Source organism: Mixophyes fleayi, chromosome 2, assembly GCF_038048845.1.
Source record: "Mixophyes fleayi isolate aMixFle1 chromosome 2, aMixFle1.hap1, whole genome shotgun sequence".
NCBI lineage: Eukaryota > Metazoa > Chordata > Amphibia > Anura > Limnodynastidae > Mixophyes > Mixophyes fleayi.
Window position 1 is genome coordinate 280,934,741 of NC_134403.1, and position 21,545 is coordinate 280,956,285.

At 37.1% G+C, this 21,545-nt stretch overlaps 1 protein-coding gene across 2 annotated transcripts in view; it reads right to left on the reverse strand.

Moving 5' to 3' along the window:
* TAFA3 (TAFA chemokine like family member 3) overlaps window positions 1-21,545 on the reverse strand; it is a 321,120-nt gene that overhangs the window by 116,176 nt on the left and 183,399 nt on the right. The gene's annotated exons all lie outside the window — the stretch shown is intronic.

The window sequence follows — 21,545 nt, forward strand, 5'->3', positions numbered from 1 at the left end:
GTGCTGTAATTTTGCCTTTCATATAATAGATAATTCATTCTAATGCTCCTCTCATTTCAATGTTTTTTTGTATTATATGTAAAAACTCCACTGAAATTAAAGTGCCACTGAAATGAATGGCCCATTGACATGTTTTCTAAAAAAAATTAACATGGACTGAAGTAGGGAAATAACTAACAGATTAATTCGAAGTAGGTTTGTTCATGTCTGTGGCGTTATAAGAGAAGTATGTGAAGGGTTTGAGGGAGAGCTAAATGTTGTGGATAATGCTCACTCTATGCCTCATAACAGTAAACTCAGCAGAGTGTTTCAGCTCCTGAAAAGCTGCATGCTTAATTTTAGTAGCTGTAGCACTCTCAAGCACCTCCTGTGTGACATGAAAATCTAATTTTCCATTTATTACTAGGTGTCATTACTAGAACTTAAGAATAACTGACTTTACTGCCTATATAGGGCAGTGTTGTAACACAACTGTATGACAACAGTAAGAAAGGAAAGTTTAAGAAATTGCAAAAATGCATTCCTGAAATGCAAATCATGAATTCCAACAATATGCTCTTATTTTTGTGTTATTGTACATATTTAAAGAGATATAGAATTGGGTAATTTTTCACATGAGGCACAATGAGAGCCTCATCTCAGAGCGCCTTTCTAGAGAGGAAGAGGAGTTTCTTACCTCAACTTTTGTTGCCTAACTTGCCTCTACTCACCTCCCTGTCAGGATTGCCTTCACCTTTCTGCATTTGCAAGCTGCTTTGTATTGGCAACTTCTGCCTCCAGGACTATAGGACTTGTTACATTGACTGTATCATCTGGCAGCACCTCTAATTCACCAGAGGTACTGCTATTGTGTCTTTCTCCTTCTTACTACCAGGGATTTATCTGTTACACTAATTATCACCTGCACCTGGAGGTTTCCTATTTATACCTTCCTCTTTGTATTACCTGTGCTGGTCATTGTTGTTGGTTGCTGCTCCTTATTGTTGTGTTGTCCTGCTTCTCTTGTGCTCTGGGACTTTTACAGGCTGCTGCTAACATCTCTGCACCGGATTTCTTTCCACTCAGCAATTCTACCTGCATCTGCTGCATTCCTTTGCAACCAGTTTTCAGCATTGCTCAGAAATCCTTGTTCAGTATCTACTATGCTCGGTTTGTACCATTTCATGCATTCTCTGATTTAAACCAATTTAATAAACATCTTATGCTTTCATCATATCCTGGGCTGATTTTCATTGAAGCATGACACTCCCCAGCACTCCAGTCACAGAACCGCTTCTGCAGTAATTGATTGCAGAAGGGAAGTGGGGTGAAATCTCCTGTGCTCCTTCCTGCAGTCACTGTTGTGTGATAACTGACAACACAAAAGGAGTAGTGCCAGGAGAAGAGGAAGACATATTCTCCTTCTCATACCCTCCCTCCTCTCACCATGTCACAGTGCTCACTCGTGCAAATATTTAGGTCTTCCTTTGTAATATTCTCTGTAGTATGTCATGATTACAGCAACTGTGGGCTGCAGAACACAGCTTTTAAACATGGAAGAAGGCTAATATTGTAGGGTAACACAAACAGGCTTAGGATAAACATAAGGATATCCTTTAATTGGAAAAATAGGGCATGAGGATTTTAGGAATAAAAATGGACTATCACGCATCTTACCGGTTTAGTCCCATTCTGATCCTTGTGTACATGGGTTACTCTTATCTGTTGTACAGCCTGGTGTTCCTCTATTCTCGGACGCCAAGTATTCTGCACATGCGCAACACGGGAACCTTTTAAAACCTCTGTTCCCAATGATAGGATGATCACCAGCCAGATCCCTTTATAAGGGTCCTCCTCCTTTCTATGGGTGTCAGATGATCAGGTCTCCCTACCTGATAGGAAGCATCTCCTCTGACTCCTGTCCATGCTTATACTTACCCTGCTCCAGTCTTCGTAAGTTAGGCTGTTCATTCTTTGGCTGCGGCTTCACCCATCATCGTTCCTGTTCCAGAGTAATAACACCTCTCCGCAGTTCATTGCTTGATAGTATTACCTGTTCAGCTTATACCACAGTCAAGACCTGTGGCCTCACTGCAAAGTCTCACTCATCATCGGTCCTGTTCCAGAGTTATAACACCTGTGTGGAGCTTAGTGCTTCTGCTCCCCGCAGATCTTCGCTTCACAGTATTACCTTTTCAGCTTACTCTGCAGTTAAGTCCTGTGACTAAAGTGCTTCACTCAGTGTCCGGCCTGTTCCTGAATTACTACACTAGCGTATACCTCAGTCCTTCTGAGTCCTACAGCTCATCGCTTCACAGCATCATCGTTCAGCTTATTCTGCTGTTAAGACCTGTGACTATACTGCATCGCTCAGCATCTGCCCTGTTCCTGAATTACTACACTAGTGTATACCTCAGTCCATCTGAGTCCTACAGCTCATCGCTTCACAGCATCATTGTTCAGCTTATTCTGCTGTTAAGACCTGTGACTATACTTCATCGCACAGCATCTGTACTGTTCATGAATTCCCATACACCTGAGGCTACATTTCATTCTGCCTTACAGTTACTCCGTGGTTCTCCGAATTATCTGCTCCGAATTATCTGCTCTGCGCCCACTAGAGGACCGCTACCTGCGGTTGAGAGCAGCTAAGACCATATTCCCTTGTGGGAATCCCTGGTTAATACTTCTCCTCCGTTAGACTCGTCAACTTTCTGGGGATAAGCTGTCACTCAAGCAGAGATCAAGACCATTCCAATTATATGGCTTTCATGACATGGACTTTCTCAATGGACTGTGTGATTCTTATCGCCCAACAAATTCTATGTTTTGATGTTTCTAGGTAGTTTGCTGAACGTGAATTAGGCAAGAAAGTGCATATAGTTTGGAGCTGCATACCGTACAAAAACAATATTTCACGATCTGAGCTGAGATTTTAAAGTGAGTTTCGGTAAATAGAGTATTCACACTTAGGTGAGTCACCCAAAATCTCAGAGGTTGGTCAAAGAGCCTTATGCCATTTAAAATTACCCGAATTACCTTCAGTGTCAAAGGTGATGGAGAATTTAAATTAGTCTATGCTTCCAATGCTGTGCCTCATACACCAACCAGCCACACTTTACACAGAAAAACACATTTTATTTAAGACCTAATTGAAGCTCAAATAAGTCATATAAAAATAAGTTTAAAAGTTCTAATTAATTACGGGGATGATCAGAAGTGACAGTAATCATAGCTGACATTTTTACTTTCGCAAGCATACATATTCTCATCATTTCTTGGAGTACACACTGAAAGCATTTGCATGTAGGTAGCTCCCAAAGCTAAAAGGAGATATTCACCTATGTATGTCGTTGGTAGACGTAGCTCCAATATACCTACAATAGGACACATTTACACCCGCCAGTTTCATTGTTTCTTCTCACTTTCATGTTTACTGTATGATACAAATGAGGCCAAACCAAATATTTTTTAGGAGTAATTTCAATAAGTTTAAATGAAAAAAGAGGGTATACCATAAATGTGAGTTGAACTTTGAATTGATGTTTTTATGGTTTCTGCCCTGCGCTTCTACTTTTGCTGAGCATCAGCAAAAACACAAAACAAATTACGGTGGTGGTCCAAAGACCATAAGGTGGGCATTAAATGAATTTGTCAGACAAGCAGGTGCTCATGGACACATAAGAAAGCATTGCAAGTATTTAAATTTTGTGGTTCATAAATGATCCTTATTGAATTGAAGGAAGTTTATGACATTAATGACACTATTTGAAAAGATGTAGATACATATTTAGTATGAGTAAATTAATCAATTTTAATAACATGGATATTTTTATTTCATGCTTAAAAACAATTCAGCTCATACTGCTTGAATGGAGTATTTGCATTTGGTGTATTTTTTTAGTTGGATTGGTTTGGATTTGTTTTTTCTCCAATTTGTTAATTGTATAGAATCTAGAAACTACTGTAATATAAGTTTTATAATTTACCATTTATAACTATCTTGCTGATTTTTTTTACGAAACAATCTAATATTTTACATATTTAGAATGTCATGACTATGTTACATCTGATAAAAAGCTATAGTATTCATAATAAATAAAGTCTGCAATTTGACAATTACAAACAGGAAAACACATAGGGCCTGATTCATAAAGGCACATATCTGCCAATTTTGAGCGCATTGTATGCAAACTGACTCAGCACATGCCCAGAACCGGGAGATACGTCCGTGAACGCAGCACTGTCCACTCTGTCTTCGAAAGCAAAAAGTGTTTACTTCAGCCTATGATTTCAGGGAGTCAATGGGGTAGGGAAGGGGCAATTTTCCGTAGTCAATATAAAGCAGGGGCGGACCAAAATCAAGTGCAGTGGCGTCTCTAGAAACCCCCCCCCCCTGCGCTAACTAAGTGGCCACTGTCCTATACAGCAGCCGCGGCACTGTCAAAGAAGCGTCCGCGGCAGTGCTGTATTGTATACTGCACCGCCGCAGATGCTTCTTAGACAGCGCCGCGGCTGCTGTATATGACAGCGCTGGTGAAACGGAGCTGCTGCGCATACGTGGGCGCATGCGCAGCAGCTCTCTCTCGTGGTTTTTTTTTGGTTTTTTTTTTGGTCGGCGGGGAGAAACCCCCCCCCCCCGACAATCCTCCGTGCGCCCCTGAAGTGCATGCTGCCACGTCCGAATTCAGCTCTGGCTTCTCAAAGTTACTTGTTTTTCTGAGTATCTCCTATTTCAGATATATCGGTAGTCTAAGTCCCGATCAGTAGTAATAACAGTCTTCTATGCATGCTATAATATGTGTTTGCAATCAGAAGCAACTGTAAAAATTGATTTTATGGTCAGTAGACAGTAAAATCATCATAATAAATATTTTTCAAAAAATATTTTTCAAAAGATTTTTTTTCCTTTACTGTTTGATCATTAATACCATTATTATTCACAATTGACTTTAACTAAATTGACTTAACCTACACCCAAATTCAACAGCACACATATCTTGAGATCCATGCCTTGATAAATTTGGGAGTGCGCAAAGCCGAAATACATCCATTTAATACCAAACATAGATTGCGCTCAGTATAAATGCCTTGAGGAATCCGGACCATAATTTTTGCAATCTATTACATAAGTTTAACAAAATATTTGCCAATCTATTTATCTATCTGTTTGCAGCTAGTGCCTAACATTGTTAATGTGTATTTGTTTTCAACTACGTTGATTGGTCCTGTGATTAATTTTTTGAAATGGTCAAAAAATAAGACCTGGAACAAAATATTTCTAATTAACCATTTCAGTGCCCATGGAGATATTTTCAAAATTAGCCTGTCAGTCCATATGTATTACTGGGATTTGATTGATAAAATGATGATGCTCGTATTTGCTTTAAACTTTTCTGCCTTGTCAATAGAAATTTGTATATATAATATATTATACAGTGTAGCACATGTAATGACCAATTGATTTTATTCCATGTGTGAAGTGAAATCCATTGGTAGGACAAAAGGTAATACAGTTTATAATTAAGCTATAAAATATTTATACAACATTATGACTCTTGTCAACCTTCACGCTACTTAAAATAGCTCTTGTTCAGAAAGATATCCAAGAAGCAGTAAAATTGTTTTTCTTCATAATAGAATATATTAACATTGCTATGTTTTTGTATTCACATAGTACCAACATCTACTTATGGTTTTTTTCTCCCCATTGGAACCAGCCTCAATCCTGTTTAACAACTGAGTTGATAATAATGTTTTTCAAGAACATAATTTGCATTATTTTTCTTAAGTCTTTTTGTTTGGAAAACAACATTTAGGGCTTTTTCATTGTTCACATTGAACGATATATGGAAAAAAACACAGAAAATGTATCCCCATGTAATCCGTTCATATGGGTAGCAGCATAAAATGCAATTCAGATCAAGTAGATCCTAAAAGGAAAGTGGAGGTGTTGCTTAAAGCAACCAATCAGATTCTAGCTAGCATGTACTAGATAAATACTAGTTAGAATCTGATTGGTTGCTATCAGCAATACCTCCACTTTTTCTTTTGAAAAGGTTTGATAAATTTGTCTTCAAGTGGTTCTGATTTAGCATTAAACATAAAAATGTTACTTTTGCATATATGTAAAAATACATTTATACACTTAACTTACTGCAGTCCTATTTTGAGTTGCACACATCCTAAAATACATGTAACTTTAAATCTAGCTTATAGGTATGTCTAACAGAAAAATGCACCTGTCATCAGCAACTCTGAAACTTGCACCAGACTTATGGGAAGAACAAATATGTGACTCCTAAATGATGTATCTTAATGATGATGTAAGTCACCTTACTGAACTACACATGAATGTCCCTGACCCACCTCTCCAAGTGCAAGTGGGTGCAAGTATAACAAACGGTCTTGTTTGCTACCTTGTACCCAGTTGTAACTGTTGCTTTTGTGATATATTATTTTTATTAGGGTTTGCAAACCCCTAGCAACTGGTGCTGTATTGGTATCTGCTTATTCAGCAAATGGGAAGATTTCTGTGTTTTTGATAACAAATGTTCAGCCCAAAATATGGGCATTAGTTGAGTGCAACACATTTTATGCATTTTACATTTGTACAAGGTGCAAATGGACTCACATCCATTTCTAAATCTGCCCCAGTATCTGCAGTTAGGCTGCTCTGTTGTACGAAATTAATCACTACTGGAGGTAGGCAGGATGTCTAAGTCCAGTAGGTCTAATGTCTAAGTCCAGAATAAAGGCGATATCTCATAATTGTTTCAGAACCTAGCATTATTTCATTTAGCATGCACAGAGAGGAATACAATAAGTAAAGTGCCATTCGGTGACAGGAGAACCATGGTTCCCATTGAGTACAATGTATTGTGCAGAAGTGTAATATAGTAGTATTCTATTTCATTTTCTTGGGCTCCCTTATTTTGGTGTAGTACATATATAAAAGATATTGTTTGGCAGTATTTATTACATTATGCATGCCTGAAAAAGAAGCAGTAATGCAGATAGAATAAAAGCTGTTCAGTTCAGAGAGACAAGTTGTGGTCTATGAGTATTCACAAAATAATACATGTTACAAGAAAAGGGATTGCCCACAGTATTACAGGACAGCATGGTAACTAATGGTAAATACATTGCTCCAATTCAGAGAATTGGACTTGATGGAAGGAACTGCTGCAGCTGGTGTTGTCAGGTCCAGATATAAGCAAATGGTTTGAGAGCCAAAAGGCAGCATACATATTTATATGCACAGAATAAAAAAGTTGTAATATATAGTAGTCATAGGGCCAATTCATGAAAAGGTGAAAAGTCCAATTGACAATGAAAATGGATGTTTTTGCCAGGAATATAACTTTTTTTGTTTTGACCAATATAGTAAGGGATTGAAGTATTGCTGACTTTTACTGGCGGAGACTTTGCTATATTTTTGCATCCTTAGTTAACTCCATCCTGATGTGGCATAAAAAGAACATGCATCAAAAGTGGTACTTGGCCTCTAAATAGCGTTATCAGAAGAACAAAACTGAAAAACATAATGGGCCTGATTCATTAAGGAAAGTAAAATAAATGAGTTTCTTTGCACCTTGGCAAAACCATGTTGCATTGGAGGGAAGGTAAATTTAAAATGTTATGACAAATTTATAGTTGGGGTAGGGCATGTCCTAGATCAACTTTAAATTTCAGTGTAAAAATAAAGCTATCAAGTATGTGTGTGCTATGTGAAAGAGCAGTCATTATTTATCTTATCTGCAAAATAATAAACTAATTTGCACTGCTTGCATTGTAACATGGTTTTGTCCAGTAGAAAACTTACTCATTTTTTTTTACTTACTTTTCCTTAATTAGTCAGGCTCAATATATTGATTCAATCTCACCAGTCCACTCATATCATAGAGAATATTAATCCCAGACACAGCATCTTTCATAATCCAAAAGCAGGTAATAGTCCTTAACGCGTTTTGTCAAGTTTAATATTAGACTTTATCAGGAGGAAACAGTAAAGTGTCAAAGCAAATCGTGGTCCCTAATAAAGTGCATGGTGCCATTTTGGACCTGCACACTACCGCTGAATCGCGGTAAAAAGTGCTGAGCAAAGGGCTGTCATTTGCTCCTATGAAAAAAACAAACAAATTTCAACTCTATTTTAATATTAACAAATTTATAAGAAAACTTACATTAAAAAGGCATTTTGCCAGAAAAGATCATGCTATATTGGCTAACTATTAAAACTACTTCTAAATCAGTTCTCAAGTTACCATCCAAATATTATCCTTTGGAGTCAAAAAGCAGATATATTGAAATATTTCAAGAACTAGTTACTGAAGATCTGTGTGGACATGAACCCAATATTCATGTATCCAATAATCTAAATGCAAAAGAAATAAAAGCCCTGAAAAACCTCTAAGCCAATACTGAGATAGTGATTAAACAGGCGGCTAAGGAGGGTGGCACTGTAGTTCAGGATCGAGGGGATTATGTAAAGGAAGCAGAAAGATCATTAGGTGATGCATTATCATACACTTCCTTGAATGGGGATCCAACCAGTGAATATGTAGCTCTATTAAGAGAGCTACTAACTAGAGCTCCTTATGATGATATAATTGTAAAAGATGAATTTCAATTTTTGATGGTAAATAATCCAACAATACATCTCTGAGTATGTAGATATATTTTTAAGAAAATACGTGACTAACTTGAGATCTTATTTGAGGATACTATCAGAACCACAATTTTTGAAATTTATGGCTATAGAACTCGTGGAACGAAGCCCCAGAGATGGGGATTTGCAAAAAAGGTTATCGTAGCGTGAAATGTTCTGGATATATGAACTTGGAACTTTAACACCACAAGGTCTTAATGAGGCTTATGAAATAGCTCCATTTATATAAGGTATGCCACTTTGAGCCTTGGTTACCCAAAAAATGTATTTTAAATTTTAAATAATTTTAATTATCATCCACTATTTTCTACACTTTTTATCTTTTTTATCTGTTATTACCTCTCTATATATTGAGTTTCTTATATTACACATTTTTTGGTTATTTATTATTTTCTATTTTATTTTCGATATATGTATCTGTTAAATATATGTTCTTCAGTATTTATTATCTGTATTTCATATCAATACCTGCAACACCTTATTGAGGAATGGGACAATATGGAGTCTGATATTTAGGATGTATTATTTTAGATATTTTGCTTGTGACATATGTTACGTTTTGTTGTATCTAGAAGATCAGATGACAATTCAGGTCATGTGACCGCTTTGTTTACTGCCGTATGCACTGTTTGAAACACGTGCAGATAAGCAATATTCAGCTTTCTCTGTGAATGCGCAAAATGGTGCGATGCAGCGGTAGTGCGCAGGAGCAAAATGGTACCGCGCACTTTATTAAGGACCGCGATTTAATCTGACATTTTACTGTTTCTTCCTGATGAAGTCTAATATTAAACTAGACGAAACGCGTTGAGGACGATTACATGCTTTTGGATTATGAGAGATGCTGTGTAGGGGATTAATATTCTCTATGTTGTGAGCGGATTGCTATGCTTAACCTGGGATTCATCTTTGCCAGGATCCAACATACAGCGAAATATTTGAGATAAGCGTATCTATTTTTTATAAAATGTGAGTGTGTTAACTATATGTTTCTATGTGCATTAAACTTATGTGCTAAAATACTACACCATGCTGGCTTTTATCTGATATCTTATATCCAAGAGAAACAGCAAATATGAAGACTCCAGAACTACATGCAGATAAGCTATAAAGTTTATATTTCTGGTATGCACTTACACCTTTGGATGGGTTTGGTGTATATGTTTTAATCACAAAGGATTATGCACTCTTTCTTGGTCTATATGTTTCTGATCACCCTGTCTCTTAGTCTGCTATAAGATTTTGAAATATTCTGAAAAAATATCTGATATACTTGCAATTTTCCATCATTTGGTACGCATAATTTAGTTATTAAAAGCATTGGATGATAGTCTAACAGTACTACACTATTTTGGCGCCCTATCCCTATTCTTTTACTTGTAGATTTTTTTACAGAAACACTACCTGGTACAACTGGGAGCTGTCAGCCGCCTGTATATCGACAAGTGTTCAAAAGTATGCACCACTTAGACAATTAATCATTATTGAATTATGCGCCACTGTTTATCTTTGCTATTGTTTGTAATATATATATATATATATATATATATATATATATTTATCTATATATATATATATATATATATATCAAGATATATATATATATATATATATATATATATATATATATAACAACTACAAGAAGGAAGCTATTATCTGTTGTGTGTTATGGTAACTCATGGTCCTTTAAATTGAATCAAAAGTCTACTAACTCCAAAATCCAAAGTACAAGTTGTCATATCTAATGAAGCTACTATTTTGTGTGTAAAAGTTTCTGGAAGTTATCAGAACTGAAAATATTTGAACCAACGCTGTGATTGTGAGGGGACATATTTTCCAACACAACAAGATTTCCTATCACATTGAAGGACACTGTAGCTTATAACCACCTTTTTCAGAAAATGGCTGACTGCAGAAAACATAGCTTTCACTCAATAGTACAGGAAGCGTAAGTAAGAAAGATACAATGTGAAATATAAAAATATAAGTTTTATCATCACATAGGAACTTTTCCAAAGCAATAATTGTCAATGCTATTAGTTGGTCTTTTATTGTAGGCAAATTGCATTTCAGCTTTAGTGGTCCGTTAATGTACTGAACACTATTTTTTGGCAGAACAGAGATCAGATCTAAAAGAGAATTCTACAGCAGTGATATGATTTACAGTGTTATTAGAATGAACCGCTCTCTTTGACTCATAACTTATGGTTTACAGCCAAAGATGCAATGTAGATAAATCCGATACCAGACTCAAACTAATTATTACAATGTCAGGTACATTCCTTCAATACAAATCGTGTGGATTGAGTGTTAATGAGCTGTTATTCCATCATGCCTTAATTATGTTAATTCAAATTTGCAAATCAGTATACACAAAATTAACACTGAATAATTAATTCACATTCAGCAAACTCCTACGTTTTAAAATATGTTGTTAAAGGAAACAAATTAGAGAGTTACAGTATGATATTGTTGTCATAGTCTAAAACTGTTACCATAAACTATGGAGAGAGTCTGGATGTAAATGACAACATCAGCATTTTCCATTAATTGAACTTAACAATATTATATGCTTTTTATCTGGCATTTGAAAGTGTTACATACAAAGGATATAGCATCAGCATTTTTTTGCGCTAAACTAATGCTTCCTAATTAAATCTTTAAATATTTAACAGCAATAGTATGAATTGCACAGTTTCTATTCTACTTTGGATATCAAACACAGTGATGTGTATTCAGAAAATAATTTATTAATCATTAACTTGATGTTGTACAATATTTGAAGTCACCAACTTGGAAAAATTAATAATGTTGACAGCTAATAACAAATTTAAGATAATATAAGAGGTAATGGCTTTTCAATTAGAATTTTTACCCCCTTGGAAAAAGTTTTATTGATATTCCAAACTATGTTGATTCAGAGTATTGGGAACAGGACATTTCACAATACACTATATGTAACATTGAGGCTATATTTTGGTTGATGGAGGTTTTTAATACATATTAAAATTCAAGTAAAATGCAAAATATATTAATTTGATATACATTTAATATCCATATCCGGAGATGATTGTACATTTTTTACATGCATTGACATATGTCAAGCGCACTGAAATGGAGCCAGTAGCCTTAAAAATAAGTGCAAGGTGAATTAAATGCATTTCACATGGTAAATTGATATGTTTTCACTTGATTCAATGATTATTAGCCTCACATCCATTTAAATACATCAAACTTCTGTTAAAAAAGCATGTGAAATGCATAATCACAATCAGATAAATAAACAACAAGCATTGCAATACCAAATATATTGAAAAACCCACAGCAAAAATGTAATATAGGGAAGTTCATAAGTGTGGAAACACCCTTTTAAATTGAAATTAATAAGGAAATATTAATCCAGTGTGTACACATATGATCTGGGTGTGATGGAAAACTTTTTAAGGTATGTGGCCAGTAAGGTTTCTATCTTGAAGTCGTCCATCTTGATTTATATTTTCTTACTCATTTCCATTTTAAAAAAGTGTTTTCACACTTATGGACCTCACTGTACATCAAGGTCCACCAATAAGCTACCTCCAGCAGGGGCATATCTAAATGATGAGGGGAGGCTACAGGGTATCTGAGGATACCCGGTGTTGAGAAAATCTACACGCATCAGAGGTAAAGTCTAGCCAGCTACGCCATAGCATATTTGGAGAGTTTGTGCAGGTGGAATAGGATACATCTAGCATTTCAATGTTGCAGCTAAAATGCAAATCCATAAACTATCATATAAATGGAAGCAGGCATATCAGACTTTCATTCCCTCGCTATTACGGCCTGCGTAGCAGTAAAAATATGTCCAATGACATATTTGTCGCAGGAAGAAATATAAGGAAAGAGCATCTGCAATAAGGCCACTTCTAGCAACATAGGTAACTCTTTTTGAATAATAGCTTTAGTGAGCTAGAATACAGTGGTGCACAAGGCTTGAACTACTAGGCAGCTCCTGACAATATGAAAAATATCTCTCCGTTTCCCCACACTCACACCAACAGTACTTTGAAACAGAAGGCCACATTGTAATTGAACCAGGGGGTTAAAAAAGCCTATGGATTAATTTATAAAACATCTTAATATGATTTAAACAATGTGAAGTATGATGCATAGAGGTGAAACCAGATTCCCATATAGACCAGGCCCAAGTCCCTTTCCCAACAAATTTGAGAAGGAGACTTTGGATATTCATGAACAGATAGAAGAAACTTATACCAAAACGAAACACCTGCTCTATTGTGACCTGAGGTCAATCTAGTCAACAACTACTGTGGAGGCTTGAAGAACAAAGGGTGGTTGAGACTTTTTTTAAAAGTGATTTAATTCGATGTATAAGAGAAATTTATAAAAATCTTGCCCCTGACAGCCAAATTGAGACATGATCTGTGCATAAGACATGAGATCCTCCTTATTCTATAAATGTGCCACTGTAGAGATTCCATTAGGCACCCATTGGGAAATGTTAAGGTCAGGGATAAGCTTAGCTATAGAAAGCAGAGAAATATTAGAAGTAGGTAGCAAAACATCCTGAGTAGCAAAAATGGTACAGAATAGATAAATTAACTTGGGTAGTATCATCGTTTTAAAGGAGGTAATCCTACCCATCCAAGACTTCTTGTAACATAGCTATGACTCAAGTTGGAATGAAGCAATAAAAGGATATAATTAGCAGTAATAAAATCAGCTAACTGAGGGGTAAGTAAAAAACCTAAATATGGAAACCATGAGGTTTTCCATGAATACAGAAACTTTGAACGAAAGCATGTAAAAAGAACTGGAAAAATGTTAATCGGAAGAGCCTCTGTCTTAGAGGTATTTAGTTTATAAAATGATACTCCATTATAGCTTTTCAACGTGGCATGAAAGGATGGTAACCAGAGCTTCATGTTAGTAATAAACAAAAGAATGTTGTCAGCAAATAAACACACTTTATAATTAGCACTACCTAAAACTATCCCCTAACAAGTATAAGAGAAATGGATTGCAGCTGTGAACGCATTTTCAGCTTTCAGGGAAAGGACTAACAATTGTAGCTGATGTTTGTTAGCATGTTCAATAATATTGAATACTCACCTAATTTTGTTGGATGCCTTTCTTCCCCTAATGAAACCAACCTGGTCCAGATAAAACAGTCTGGAGATGATGGGGTTAAGCCTGTTTGCAGTAGCTTTAGCATAGATCTTTAAGTCAGAATTAAGAAGGGCCTTCGGCAGATTATTGAAATGCAGATGGGTACTTCCCTGGCTTGGGAATGGTAATTATCCGTGACTCTAACTTTTCAGATGAGAAGATACCTTGCTCCATACCTGCATTATATACTTGTACTAAAATTGGGATTAGTTGACACTGGAACGTGGCATAGAAATTATTAGTAAATCCATCAGTACCGGGTGCTTTATCCCTAGGGAGATCTTTTATAACTTTTTGGATCTCATGAGAAGACCACGGGGCATTTAGAGAGGCAGAAATGTCATGAGCTACAGTTGGAAGATATAAGGTATTAAGAAAGCCATCAATATCACTCTCCTGTGGCTGAGGGTTGGATGGGCAATTTTTAAGGTTAGAAAGAGAGAAAAAATAAGTTGCAAAAAAGTTTGCAATGTCACGTGGATTCAAGACCCTTTTGCCTTTCCCATCCACAAGGTTTTTAATCCGAGCTTGAGCTCTATGACCTGTTATCTTCCTAGCCAAGAGCCTACCAGGTCTATTGCCTACTACATAGAATTTTGGCGCATTTGATTGAAGACATGCTGAGTACAAGCCATCAATAACTTCTGTAATTGGGACCTTAAACCACTGATTTCTATTTTTAAAATATGGAAAGGTGTGGCCTTATTAATCGCCTTTAATAAAGCAAGTTTCATCTCCAATTCCTGCTGCCAGAGTAAATTTTCTCTCTTAAGACGTGCCCATTCTGCATAGCTGCACATGGAATGACTGCCTTCAGGGCACACCAAAAGGTGAAAAGGATGCGTCCACCAGGTTGTTAGAATAAACCCATCAAGGGCATCTACAAGAGCCTGTTTAGCTGCTGGGAGAGTGAGCAGATGAGGTGAATTTCTCTAGGGACCAGGGGGAGTTTGTAGGTGCAGGAACATCCAAATAGAGCTTAAAACAGCAGAGAGTGGTCAGACCACGACATCTGGAGTGGTGGCAGTCGGAATTCTGGCACTGGAAATGCCGCCATGTAAACTGCCGACATGAATTTGTCAACGGCCTAAATGCCAAAACTTCCATTGTGCTGACAGGTTCACAATGTCACTAGTGTGATTTGTGACATTGACAATGTCTCTAATCACAATGGAGGCGGGGACCAGTAGCTATACCGCAGGTTACATGCCGACATTTCCAGTGCTGGAATTACGTACCACACCCATCGGGAGGATCTGAGCAGTGTATTTTATAGAGACTACAGAGAGGAAGTCTGAGGTTTAAAAAATTAAACCTCAGGAACGGATTCAGTCGATTTATCTTTACTCTGAGCCATGTGACCTGCAATGATGGTAGGATAGTGAGGGGAAATACAAATCTTTAACACGTAATGGATATAAATCCAGTAGAAGGTAGAAGGTTCCAACAATTGCTCAATAAGCTGACCAGAGAATGAAATCAGTTACAGAGACCACCTTTCTAAATATGAAAATAGAACTCCATATTGAAATCAGTTGTTGATCATCCTGATACGGGTAGCATTTCAAGCAAAAGGATACAGGAAATAAACATAAACTGCCTCTATAAACCCCTAGCAAATAAACTCTTCAATAGAGTGTCCAGTTATGCTGAAGTTTCTGGGCATATCCACTATCGTTCAGTGTGAAGTTGTTTCTCCTACAATATATCTCAGAAGCAAGTAGGTGTATCAGAAGCGCAGACACAGTTTGCTTATCAGAGGTCAGTACATAAAAGATGCAGAATTCCAGCTGTCCACTAGGAGGTGATGAAATCTTTTTAAACTTAATATCAGCTTATAATAGTAATAATAGTGTTAGTGATTTTAAAGGAATAGTTATATCCACCAGCGTTATGCATATAAACTGACCAATGTATCAGCAGATTTAAACAAAACACTAAGATCTCTGGAGGAGCACAGGATCAAACAAAAATACAAAAAGAGGTTGCGGTGGTTTACAACAAGGTACTGACCTAATAGCAATATAGCAGACAGGCAAAAAACTGTCCATTCACTACCTTTATGTCTTTATGATTCGTGTAGCTGAATGAGTTGCAGGAAGACACTTTTTTTCAAGCAGTAATATGAACTCCAAAACTACCCTATGCTGCTTAGGAGGTACTTGACGCCATAATAAATGTTAGTTTTACTTTTAACAGCTGACCTAGGTGAGCAATCAGTCGTATTACTGTAGCGAGGATCAGGTATATTGACCAGGAATATAGTAGTTAGCCAGCAAAAGCTGACCTCCAGTTTGATAATAGTTAGCAGGTACAAGTTCACCTGTAGTATAATGTTCACTGTTGCTCCCAATCAATCGCTCTCACCAAATCACTTGGCAGGATGGCTGCAATGTGCAGCAATGTACAATGTGCGATGTGCAGCAGCATGGCCCCAGTTGCCTCACAACCCCTCAGAGTACCTCCAGCAACTGCACACCACAAAATCCTAGGCAGCAGAGGACGGCCACTCTCCAAGCTCCCAGCACAGAAACTTTAGACTGCATCTCAGGCACAGATGGTATGTGGGTTATATATCTATGAATGATTTGATGGTCTGATAGTCCGATGGTCCAAAGACACTTTGACAAACCCTTCTCAATATGGCTACTGTTAACATGCTATCGGCTCTGACTTCCATTTTCATTGTTTTGTTGTACTCCACCTGTCTCACCATGTCTTCCAATGCTTAGCTCTCCAAAATAGTATTTTGCTAGTGTATTGCAAGTCTACTCTGCAGCGTTCAGTTTTAACAATTCAGCTCTACTCGCAACCATACCTGCAGCCATAAAACCGCAAAGCGGGATCAATTACAAGCATCAGATGCAGGTCAACACGTCTAGGCACAAGTGTAGGTATGGGTAAGAGACTTTTTATTGGAGCTAAGTAATGATCATCCTGGCACGCCCCCTTAAATACATTTTCTGTATGCTGACACTGGCACTGTGCCTATATACAGCTGGTTGCATTACAGTTGCACAGTCCTAGGGTCATGAGTTCAAATGCCAACCAGTGCCCTATCTGTGTGGAGTTTGTATGTTTTCCCTGTATTTGCATGGGTTCCCTCTGTGTGCTTCCGTTTCCTCCCTCATTCCAAAAATATAATAGTAGGTTAATTGGCTGCTACAAAAAAAATGTGACCCTAATGTATGTATGTGTGTGTGCATGTTTGTTAAGGAATTAAAACTCTACACTCCAAAGATTCTAATTTTTTCTGTACAGTCCTGTGTAATATGGTGGTGATATATAAATAAACGATAATAATAATAATAATAATAATAATAATAATATTAAAATGGTTTATGTACCAGAATATATATAATTTCCACATTAAATTGTTCAACAGATAGTAACTATAGTATGAAAAGCATAGTGATTATTTTTGTATATGACAATATGCAGCAATAATTTGGATAATTTGTTCTAATACCTGTAGGGGCTACATATAAGGTTGTCTGCAAAAACATTTTAGGGGGTATAAAATCAAGGGGGCCTGGCCATGCCATAGAGGATGTGTCTCTTACACTTTCAAAATCACCCTCCAATATCCTTCCCCTCCATGGGACATGCATTGCCATAATGCTCTGCTCACTGAGTACATGGGCCTGGTAGCAACCTTTTCTTTGGAAAAAATATTAATAGAGTCAATCTACAGACCACAATATCTGTTACTGCACTGATACAATGTATTTCATTGACACATTTTGACAATAAACTATATTGTATCAATGCAGTTCATTAAAGTTACACTGCTTAAGGTGTCTAACCAATGCTAACCAATCTTACACAATGACCAATCAGAATGAAGCCGTTCTGTATTATTTAGTTTTCAACAGACCTTCTGGCCAGTCATTTGCAATGGGGCTCTGCAAGGAGCAGTATGCATCATCTATATGTCTTTTTTTTGGATTAAAAGCTAGAAGACAGAGTAGAACCTCCACCCTGTTTTTTGGTTAATAGCAAAAATAGATATTCTATTCTTAAGAAAATTGACATATGTCAATCTAAAAACCATTTCAGCTGAAAATAAATCAGCATTCATGCCCTGAGATGTAAGTATTCTCCTTAATGTCCTTATTCCTCCAATTCTCCACCAAATTTAGTCCACTTCTAAATAGAGAGCAAATACTTTCCCTTCCCATTCTGCCTCTCTAAGCACAATATGTTGCTAGTGAGGAACATACAAAAACTGTAAAACGGACTCAGGCATTCACATTTTTTGTCCCCATCTGCAGTACGATAAAGCATATTTTACGCTCAAAACTCCAAGTGAGATCTATTGTTACAAACCATCTTCCATACACCATACCATATTTTACAAAGACAGACTTGAGTTTTTCAATGATTGTACGGGATGTTTATCTAAAATATATTTACCTCTAACACTTACTAAAGACGAAAGGCAGTGAAGTGCCAGAGTAGATTACAACTTTAAATTAGTTGACAGCAGTGTCTAGTAAGGTTCCTGCGAGACGCTGATACTAAAAAAAAGCCCCATTCAGCAAATGGTGACATGTTTGTTACTGATTGAACCCCTTCCAGAACAGATGTTCACACTATCCCATAAGAATCTCATAATGAGAAAATCCTGCGCTTCGGTTTGCTAATGGACATAAATTGTTGACAGTAACTAGGGAAAGGTGAAAAATCTGGTTATAATGTTCATGCTTAGTTTACTAGATGTAGTTCATTTTTTTTATGTCCTGCAGTTTACTGCACAGTGAAAACAGCTTGCAAGGATAGAAATTGCATTTTTTTCATGCTAAATTGTTCATAATTTACAGGTACCCATTCTAAATGTAATAAACAAAATGCTTATGCTACAGGTGCTTTTCAAGTTATATGGGTGTTACATATGACACGTGTATTATTTATAATACAAACAGCAGATTGTGACTGTGTTCCGTGCTTCGTATATAGTCGTGTCTGTGCCTCATTCAGTCCCCCCCACATTCTGTCTTTTCGTTATAGTAGAGTAACAGAACGTAGCTAATCATTTCACTTAGTTATGTGTCAATTAAAGTAAATAATATATAATGGAGACCACTTGTGGAGGTGACAAACAGTGCTAAAGCTATTACATGCTATTATTTGCTCCTCTGTACAAAGCCAACATATTAATTTCTGTGATGGCACACGGGATTTTTTTACATTATGTGTGTATTGTGGCATTCTGTATGCAAGATGATGAGGGATCATCAGCATCATCATCAACAACATTTATTTATATAGCGCCAGCAAATTCCGTAGCGCTTTACAATTGGGAACAAACATTAATAAGACAAAACTGGGTAATACATACAGCCAGAGAGGTAAGAGAACCCTGCTCGAAAGCTTACAATCTATAGAACAATGGGAGTTAGAAACACAAGGGCATGTGCTACATCATATTGCACAATGGACCAGCCAGACTGCAAAGGTAAAAGTACTGAGTGGGCTGTGTGTGTTGCAATGTTGGTCAGAAGGTTGTTGTCTTGCATTAGCAGTGTAGAGGATGGCAATAGGGTAATCTAGGGAAATTAAGATGATGGTTGAGGAATGAGCAAAATACTCACCTCGTTCCTCAGATACCCATAAAATTTCATGCATTTCACCAGCGTAACTTGGCCTTAAGCAGGGGCAGGTTGGGATAGCTGGCCCCCGTGCCAGTCCCAGAGTGGGCTACATTGGGCTGGGTCACCTGTATTTTTTACCTTTAAAATGTTCCTAATAGGCTGTTGAGTAGAGTCTTGCCCTCCCGGTCTAAATTGTGCCAGGCCTCCACTGGGCTTCCGTGTTCCTAGTCCTATTGCACAGTAGAATGAATTGACTGTCATCATCACAGTTCTGTTCATAGACTAGAAATGCAAATGTACTATTACAGTGCAGGATGGCATTCCACGGAATTGAAACCTACAAGTAGAACTCAAAGATTGCATTGCCGAAACTTTGCAGCTCTGCGGAATGGCCTTTACTGCTGCAAATTCAAAATTTCACAAGGTGTTTAGTAAGTCAATTCATCCTGCCTTCTTTTATTCTTCTGCAAAAGGTTGACACATTGGAAGGGAGGTACTTCTCCAACTAAACAGGCATACAGCTACAGACAGCTTGGCAGACTTTCTTACACAGTGTTAGACCAGATACTTTAGCTGAGGTGTAGAGACAAAACTGTTAAAAAATATTTTTCTCGTTCTGCATTCTGCACTTGTCTGAAAAATATCTCATTTTTTACCAACTGAGGATGGCCTTACAAATATTGCCAGTTCCCATCCAGCCACACCAATAGCAGAATGAACTAACCATGGTTTCCCACCTATATTCATTCCACATAAATTTACAAATACAGTGCAGATCGGCATTTTGTGAATCCCAAACCAAAAGCATAACTTAAATATTCTATAGTCAAACTTCACATCTCTACTAACTGGTTTGTTCGCCTCAAAACTCAGTTCATCAAACTTTCACCACAATTTCACTACATCACTTTTGCAGTGGAATATCAGGTCAAACAATGTATTTTAACTTCATAGTTCATATCTGAGCTTTTCCATTTCAAGGGTTAGTGGTCTTTTAATTAAATTAAAAGGGGTGTCGAATGGGAGAACTTTAAGGTGTTACAAACTTAGTGGGCTTGTGCATAATGTTGGACGTCAACCATTATTTTAAACGAGGTGTTGTTTGTTCGCCCAAGATCTATAATACATTGTGGAGATTGTATGGTACAAATAGACCAATGTTTTTAAGCAAATTCCAAAGATATGACACTTAAAGTACATAGTCCTGTTGTTCCCTTTCTTTCTACTTTCTATATCATGTGTTCCCCACAACTCTAAGATTGTAAGCTCATTTGTTCAGAGTCACTTATATTTTATGTCATTGTATGTAATTTGTTTATATCATGTCATGATCCCTTCAATATAGACCGCTGCATAATATGTCAGTGCTTTATAAATAAAAGAAAAAATAATAATTAAACGAGAACCTTATGCAAGAGGAGCAATATTTTCCAAATAAAACTCCTTTCCCACTAGTAGTAGAAACAGAATGATTCTATGCCAAGGACCTGCAAGTCTTAGTAGATAATAATTCCCATGAACACCTGTAACAGTCGCTTCTCCCTGGTTGAGGAATTGTAGATACAGCTGATTATGTCTAATGGAAAATAAAGCTACAGAGATGGCTGTAGCTCAACCATGGATTGTCACTTACTCCAAAAAAGAAAACCGTAAACAAAAAAAAGATATTTTTGTAACATTCTAGCCACACAAAATGGGAACAAAGCCCTCTATAAAGTCATTCATTTGCCAATCCTCAGGCTCAAAGTATTAGATACAGGGCCTGATTCATTAATGAATGCAAATGCCAATACAGGCCGTCTTTCGCGTAAAATCTGTATGCGCATACCCAGAACCAGACTATACGCCAGTGAACACAATTCATCTTTGAGCGCAAAGGATGTTTAGGACACCCTTGGTTTCATGGGAGGAACGGGGAGGAGAATGGGCGTATGCATGTAGTCAATGTACAGTAAGAGCATGCCAAGCTCGAGTGCACGCTGTAGGGCTCGATTAAAGCATTGGGCATCTCAAGGGTATGTTTTTTTCTGTCTTATCACTTGCACCAGGTACAGGGCAGGTGTAAGTGCAGAGTGATAGTGATAACACATGTGTATGCGTGCTAGACCATGCGTTTGCAATCAGAAGCAATT